This window comes from Triturus cristatus, chromosome 12, assembly GCF_964204655.1.
Source record: "Triturus cristatus chromosome 12, aTriCri1.1, whole genome shotgun sequence".
NCBI classification, from domain to species: Eukaryota; Metazoa; Chordata; class Amphibia; order Caudata; family Salamandridae; genus Triturus; species Triturus cristatus.
Window position 1 is genome coordinate 694839138 of NC_140595.1, and position 8456 is coordinate 694847593.

Here is an 8456-nt window from a genome sequence, read left to right on the forward strand (position 1 = left end):
ACCCTAACTAGGATTGTGGTTCCTGCTTGGACAAAGTACATACCTCTGCCAAACAGAAACCCAATTTCTAACACTATTCCAATATGAGGCCCACAAAAGATATCTTGGCCTACAGGTGGCAGCACCCAGTTCTACCACAATATTGGGAGATGCACAGTGGTGTGTTCGCAATTAATTTGCACTCAATAGGAAATAATGCACACGTAGCAGCAGACTCAATTTATGATCCTAAAATGGTTTCATGTTAGTAGTCTCCTTTTTAAAATTGCTTGAGCTTCAATTTAGGTAACTGGGGAAAATTCAGTCCCCATATTTTCTTTTTCAAAATAGTCCAGTTTCCAATGTCAAAATGTTGGCATGTATGATAAAAATCGGATTATATATCATGTGAATATATTCCATAAAATACTTTAAGCTGTGAATCATCAAGCTCTCCAACAGTGAACATTGCCATTGTCACATTTCCTCACAGTGTTATTGTCAGTCCTGCTTATTGTCAGGAATTAGTGATTGAAAGCACAGCATATGTTAGTTGCCCCATTTTGTTTTGGGGGGATGGGGCGGTCAGAGGGAACCACTCAATGCATGCTGTTGCACTGCAACTTACCCACAAGGTCAAATTCTGCAGCTGCTGCATTCACACCAAGCTCAGATTCAAACGCAATTTATGCAAAAGACAATGACTGCTCTGTTATCGTCATACACCTTTGAGGGCAAAGTGCTACTGGCAGTCATCCAATTGTCCCTGAAACCCATCTGTCATAAGGGAATGATTCATGCAGTGGCTTGACACATCCAAGGTCTTTGGACATTAGTTTGAAAAACATCTAGTCTAAGAAAAGTCCTGCTACTTCATCTATAAGTAATATAGGAGAACTTGGGTATCCCGATACGTGAACCTGGGGTCAGTATATGTTTAGGGACAACAGTGATTCAGTATGGCCAAAATGGTCCGGAAGGATAAGTGGAGATTCCAAGGGGAGACACTAGGAGACAAGTTTTTTGTTGACACTTAATCTTACTGGGAGAGGTACGTAATGTACAAGGGAACATGTAGGTCATGTGGAATTGTAATTAATTTTGTTAGAATAACAAATAATTAATATAGTATTCAGGCGCTCACACAAGAAGTGACAATAAGCGTGACGTGATAAAGTGAGAGTGAAATAAAAAGACATCGCATTGACAACAGTATTAGGGACACCACAAGAGTTTTACAAAGAGTAAGGAGTTCCTGTTGTAAGGGGTCAACGGCGTTTCACTGGTTTGATTACAGGTGCTGACAACAATACAGGAGGGCAATATATCTAAAAATGTTTGTGCTACACGGCTCCATTTATGAGCGGCCTCAACCATAGTGACAGCACTGCTACCAGCAATAGAGAATCCACTGTTAGGTCACTGTTACAAATGTATAGTGCCACTGGTGCAGATTGGGGTGTACAAATTCTCCCTACTTCCACGGATAGAGTAAATTCACAGATACACGCACATACACTCATCATACACTTGGGCCCATTTCACTAACATACACTCAGATTACTCTATTAGCACTGAACCTGTGGAAAGAAAACCTTCTAAACACCCTGCATCTACACTACGGTCGATAGGACCTAATTGACACTGTCTTGAGTCATGATTTAACCAATAATAATCAACAATAATCAAAATAAAGTACTCAATAATTGACAAGAAATAATAACCAACACTGTATTTTAAAATTATGATTCTTTATCTAAAATTAGTTCAAATGGAAATCAACTCAAAGCAAATTCATTATTCTCATAATTACCTATTCTAGCTTAAATGTCATAAACGGGTCATCAGGACAGGTCCCTCAATAGAAAGTCTCTTAGGTCACCGTCCTCGCAGCATCGATCCTCACCAACGCAAGTTCGGAAAGAAGTGGCTTCAGATTCCAAAATGCAACGAACAAACCCTCTCTAAGCTAACAATATTTATAATAATTTCAACAATAGAAGGCAACATAAAATGTTTTCGATATCCGCTGAACCGCTGAGCAAAGCAAGCAGGAAAGGATGTAGCATCGCTACATTTAGAAAATCTCCGCTCAGAAAAATCACAAAAATAAAAAGGCGGAAAACGGAACTAAATCTTGAAATGTTTCTTTTCCATGTTCATATTTCCTCGGAACCAGCATGGTAATCACAATATTCATTGAGGCTCCTTTGTCCTCCAAGGTTACTCAGATGTACTTGGATGTTCGCCCAGAGCTGCTGTCCTCACGGAAGATTTTCTACCAGGCGAAGACTGTGGTCAGATGACTCTCGACCATGTTCAGCAAGGCCTTCTCATCACAAAATCATTCACTCGACTACAGGCTTTAAACGGTAGCCATTTTTCACTAGGCCAAAATGTACCATCTTAATTAAAAGAGACAAAAACAACGTTACCACAGCATAGTGATTAAACAGTGTTAACCCCACTAATACCCTTATGTGTATGTAATTATCTAGCCTTTGCAACACAAGAAAAGCATTAGTAAATAACATTTAAAAAGCGTTTTCGTGCTCTAAAATAATCAAAACTCAGCAACATTTATTAATAAAACATGCACATTTATTAATAAGCAACGCAAAAGCATCCCCACGTATAATTTTCTCCTGTTAGTTTGCATTGATTAGTCAGAACATTTACACAAAACAAATAATTAGTAATTATGAATTAATGATTTTTAATTATTTCGACAATAGACAAACCAGAGCTTTTAAAAACCCAATAGATTTTCAACAGAAAACTCTGCTCCAGCAATCCCCCCTTTGGTGATATTATCACCAAATAAACAACCCAAAAAAAAATTAGTAAAATTTTAATCCCAATTTTTAGGAGAAACTAGAAATGTCTTTTTCTTTTACACAACACTAGACACCAGACTCCCTTTCATCATCCCTCTTTGTCTCCAAATAAACACTCTCCCTCAATTCTTCTAATTCTATTTCTTGTGGATCTCTTTTTCTTTTATTTCTCCTTTCAATATTTCTTTTAATCAATTTCTTTTTCCCTCCCCTGTTTTTACAACACAAACACACTAATCTTAGTATCAATAAAGCAACAATTATACAAGTTAAAGGAAACAATATCTTACCTATAATAGTACTACCTATTTTTGCAATAAAATTCTTAACAGCAACTACTTTATTAGCTATTTTAGTCCAAATACTCTCAGCTTCCAGTGGTACTAATTCTTCATGCAAATCAGTAATATTTTTTATATAGACCTTCAGGTCTTTGCTTTCGTCTGGAATGTAAGTGCAACAATGTTGAACTTTCAATACTCCACAAACTCCACCCTCCTTGGCCAATAGAATATCAAGGGCAAGTCGATTTTGCATAGACATGGCACGTACGGCAATCAATTCTGTATTCACCAAAACAAACCCTCCAGCGGTATTTGTCGATAAGCGATCCACCACTGTTGACAGTTTTCGAATTCCATATGCATTCAAAGAAATTCCCACTGCTGGAATTAAAGCTCCAAAAATGTCACCCACTATTTCTGACCAAGTTTCTCTCTTAAAACGTGTTAGTAAATTAATATGTTCTACATCTTCTATTCTATCTACATGAAAAATCTTTGGAAAAACCAGGCCCACATAACACGTGCCATACCAATGGTCAGGCAACTTGTAATAAGCCTTGTTCCCACAAACATAATACACTCCTGGGAAAACTGGATCTTCTCCTCCTCTAAAACCCCATCCTGTTGCAATGAAGTATGTATCATGACACTCACTAGTCCCAACAAAGTATGTATCATATTGGGATTTTCTTCTTGTAATGCATAGCTTACCCTTCTGTGGTGCATCTAAAGCTAAAGTTGGACTAGCTCCATTTCTCAATTCTTTTCCCATCTCAATGTCCCAAATTGTCTCACTCACTTTGTATTTCCCTGTCTTTTCATGCATTCTCAATCTCCTTTCCTCCACCATGTTTAGGAAAGCTTTCTCCTCTTCTTTCAAACTACAAGTTAAATTATTCTTAAAAATGTAATCTAATGTTAATTCTTCTTTTTCAATAAAAATCTCACCAAAAATGTTAGCTTCTTTAGCTGGATTCAGCTTCTCATTCATAGGCAATTGCCCAAAAATACTATCTTTGTTAGACATCTTATAATCTATTTTCCCTAGCAAATAAAAAACACTACTTAACACACTACAAGAAATTCCATACGTAGCTGGTAAATGGTGATAAGTAACACCCTCTGAAACGGATGCAGGTAATTGCATACAAACATAGCAATCCCTCACTTCCATTGTCTTCACATATTCATACAACAATTTTGAAAAAACATTACTAGAAAAATCATGAATTGACCTATCTTTATGCATGTAAGTGTTACTAATTCTAGTTGGAATTACTTTTTGCGAATTCTTCTCTACATTAGTCTCATTCTCAGTATGTATTTCAAATGTACCTATTGTAACTCTAAATGTAACTAATAAAGCTAAAACACCCCATAGTAGCATTAATAATGCAGTACAGCAACAGCACATCCTACACCATTTTTTCAAAAAGGCACATCTACTTTGATTATTCTCTATGTTAGCCATTTTACTACTTTGACCTTGTCTTTTGACTTAGCCTCTACTACTCCACTACTGTATTACTCTTTATTTCTGGATTACTTCAAACAGCTGGATTTCAGACTTTCTCCTTTTCACTTTTCTCCAAGTGATTTCTTCAGTTCACTCAATTTGGATATTCATCACTTTTCACTCCTTCTTCTTCAGCAACATCAAATTGTATCAGATCATCAACAACATCCTGTGCATCCGACTCTTCTCCAATGTCAGTCAGGATAACTTTTAAGATTTTTCCTTTTCCTCAACCACTTTTCTCAAGATCCCCTCCGGATTGTCTCGATTCACTGTTTCTTCTTCTTCTCCTCCTTCAGACAGTGCCACATAAGACCATTCCGGTGATCTGTACTTTTGGTTGGGTTTTCTAATTCTCTTTATCTCCTCAGGTTCTCTTGATTCCTTTTGCTCCTTCCTTTTTACTTCGTTTTGACTCGACACCTCATTCACTTGTTCAGCTTTCGATGTATTTGCTCTTATCAGTCTGTATCTCAGCCTCTTTACTCTGTTGTTAGGCCAAAGATCTCCTCTTACAACCTTTTTCGGTCTTGTTTCTGTATTATTTCTTTCTCCAATCCAAGTTCTCTTTCTCAGAACTCGACCTTCTGATTTTTCATTCTCACTTTCATCCGATTCTGTTTCAAATGCCTCTTCTTCTTCAGCAGTTTTCTTTCGCTCCACAGTCTTTTTCACCACTGTTTGAGACTTCCCTACTTCTTTCCCTCCTCGGGTCTCCAACACGCAATCTTCTTGCTGTCTACTTGTCCCTTCACCTAGCTTATTAGAAGTGTTCCCTACACCTCCTCGGGGGTCTTCCGCAATCTGTCCCTCTCTATCTTCTTCTGACCCTACTTCTTCAGATATAATCTCAAGTGGTTCTTCAATCTCCTCCTCTTCTGATTCAGGAGTAATTCCTGTGGATTTGCTCTTTTCTCTTCTTTTTCCTCCACTGCTTTTTGGAACTTCAGGCTCTCTTACAGAATCTGATCTCCCTTCTGAGACTCTCAATTGTTCTCTTGAAGTCTTTTCTGCTTCTTTTCCTGAACTTTGATTTTTTCTCACTGGTTCTGGGTCTTCATCATCACTGGAATCTGACTCTTCAAAATACTCCTTGCCAGTCCCATCCTTTGGGTTTGGAACTCTCAGAGAATGACTCGCATGTACCCAGTTTTTCACACCAGCACACTTCACTGCAGTTGTCGTAGTCAAAATAACTTGTCTTGGTCTTCCCCACCTTGGAACCAAGCAATTTCTTCTTCTGTGTACTTTAATCCTCACCCAGTCCCCTGGACTCAGATCATGAGCTTGCTTCTTCTCAAGTGTGGTAGCTTCTTCTCCAACCTGGTGAAACACAGAATGAACTGCGTCAGCCAGGCCTTTACAGTAATCCAAAATCATGTCATCAGTTATTGTCATCAACTTATTGACAGGCACATATGCATGTCGCATTGCGCGTCCCATTAGGATTTCATGCGGACTCAAACCAGTAGTTCTATCTGGAGTAGATCTAATAGTCATTAGCACTAGAGGCAAGACATCAGGCCATTTCATTCCAGTGGCTAAACACATCTTACCAATCCTGTTCTTAATTGTGCCATTAATCTGCTCAACCACACCAGAAGCCTCTGGCCTGTATGCACAATGTAGCTTTTGCTGTATGCCCAATGCTTCACAAATCAAACTCATGAGCTCATTATAGAAGTGTCCACCTCTATCAGACTCAATCGTTACTGGAAACCCGTACCTAGGAATCAACTCTCTTAACAGTAACTTTGCCACTGTTATTCCATCATTTCTCCTAGTCGGATAGGCCTCCGCCCATCTTGAGAACAAACAGACTACCACTAGAACATACCTCAGTCTGTTCACTTGGGGCATTTCAATTAAATCTACCTGCATTCTCGTGAAAGGACCACCTTCTCTGCCTATCGTTCCCAGACTTACCACTGTCTTTTTCCCAGTGTTAAATTGTTGGCAAATCAAACACCTCTGACAGATGCTCTCTGCAATTGTCCTGAACTTTGCATTGTACCAAGTTTGTTTAAAAGACCTGATCATCGCATCCCTTCCCAAATGTCCCTGGCCATGATACATCCTTGCCATTGTCGACAGCATGGAATTTGGCATGACTGGTCTGCCATCTCTATAGACCCAAACATGGTCTGTTTCTCTTGGGGCACAACCTGCCTTGATCCAGTCTTTCTTTTCTTCCTTTCCTGCCTCATCCTGCAACTGTTTCACTTCATCCCACGTTTCTAGGACATTAGTAAACATCACAGAACAAAAAGACATTTCACCTTCTCGTTCCCTATTAATTGAGTGATTGTTCTTAGCACAATATTGTGCAATGTCGTTAGCAAATCTATTGCCAACAGTCACAAAATCATCTCCTTGTCCATGAGCAGCACATTTTACAACTGCTAATTCTTTAGGCAGCTGTATCGCCTCAAGCAATTTCCCAATCACTTCAGCATTCTTTATTGGAGTCCCACTCGACGTCAAGAAACCTCTCTGTAGCCAAAGTTGGCCAAAATCATGCACAACTCCAAATCCATACTGACTCTCAGTCATCACAGTCACTCTCAGATCTTTCCCAATTTCACAAGCTTTCGTCAATGCCACCAATTCAGCAACTTGTGCAGATTTCACTCCTTTCAATGGTGATGCTTCCATCACTTCTGAAACTTTACACACTGCATATGCTGCACTCAGCACACCGTCATCATTCCTCAGGCATGATCCATCTACAAACAGCACATGATCACTCTCAAGTAAAGGAAGATCCCTTATGTCTGGTCTCGGTTTTGTACAGTAATCCAGCACATCCAAACAATTGTGATCATCTTCTGTCTTCACACCCACATTTTCAATATCCGGCAACAATGTCGCTGGATTCACATTCACACATCTCTCAAGAGTCACATTTGATGCTCCCAGAATGACTTTCTCATATTTAGTCAACCGACTATGTGACATGTACTGAGTTCTGCTTCTTGTCAAAAGAATTGCCACATTATGAGGTACGAATACCCTTACAGGATATCCCATTATAATTCCCTCACTCTGTTCCAGACTTCTGCATGTTGCAGCCACAGATTTCAGACAAACTGGTAAACCCACAGCTACAGGGTCAAGTGTCGATGAGAAGTACGCAATAGGCCTTCTCAGTAATCCATGCTTCTGAATTAACACTGAAAGTGCACATCCATTTCTCTCACTGCAGTACAATTCAAACTCTTTCTCATAGTCTGGCATACCCAAAGCAGGGGCTTCACACATTCTGCTCTTCAGCTCCTCAAATGCTGCCATTTGTTCTGCATCTAGTTCCAATGGATCTGTCATCTCACTTTTTGTCAGCTTAATCAGTGGCTTTGCTATCAGCGAGAAATTAATTATCCACTGACGACAATAACCCACCATTCCCAGGAACATTCTCACTTCTCTCTGGGTCTTTGGGGCTTTCATTTCTCTGATAATTCTAATCCTGTCATCAGTCACCTTTCTCAGACCTTTTTTCAATATTGTGTCCAAGATAATGCACCTTTTTCTTGCAAAATTGCAATTTAGCTGGAGATACCTTTAACCCTCCATCTGCCAGATGATTCAGTAAAGCTATGGTATATACTTCACAAGCTTCACGTGTTTTCGATGCCACAAGTAAATCATCAATATACTGCACTAGTACTGAGTTTTCAGGCATGATCAAACTCTCCAATGACTTTTTCAATAACTGATTGAATATCGAAGGACTCTCTGTATACCCCTGTGGGATACGACACCATGCTAAAATACGCTGGCCAAACCTAAATGCAAAAATCGGCTGGCTGTCATGATGCAATGGAATTGAAAAGAAAGCAT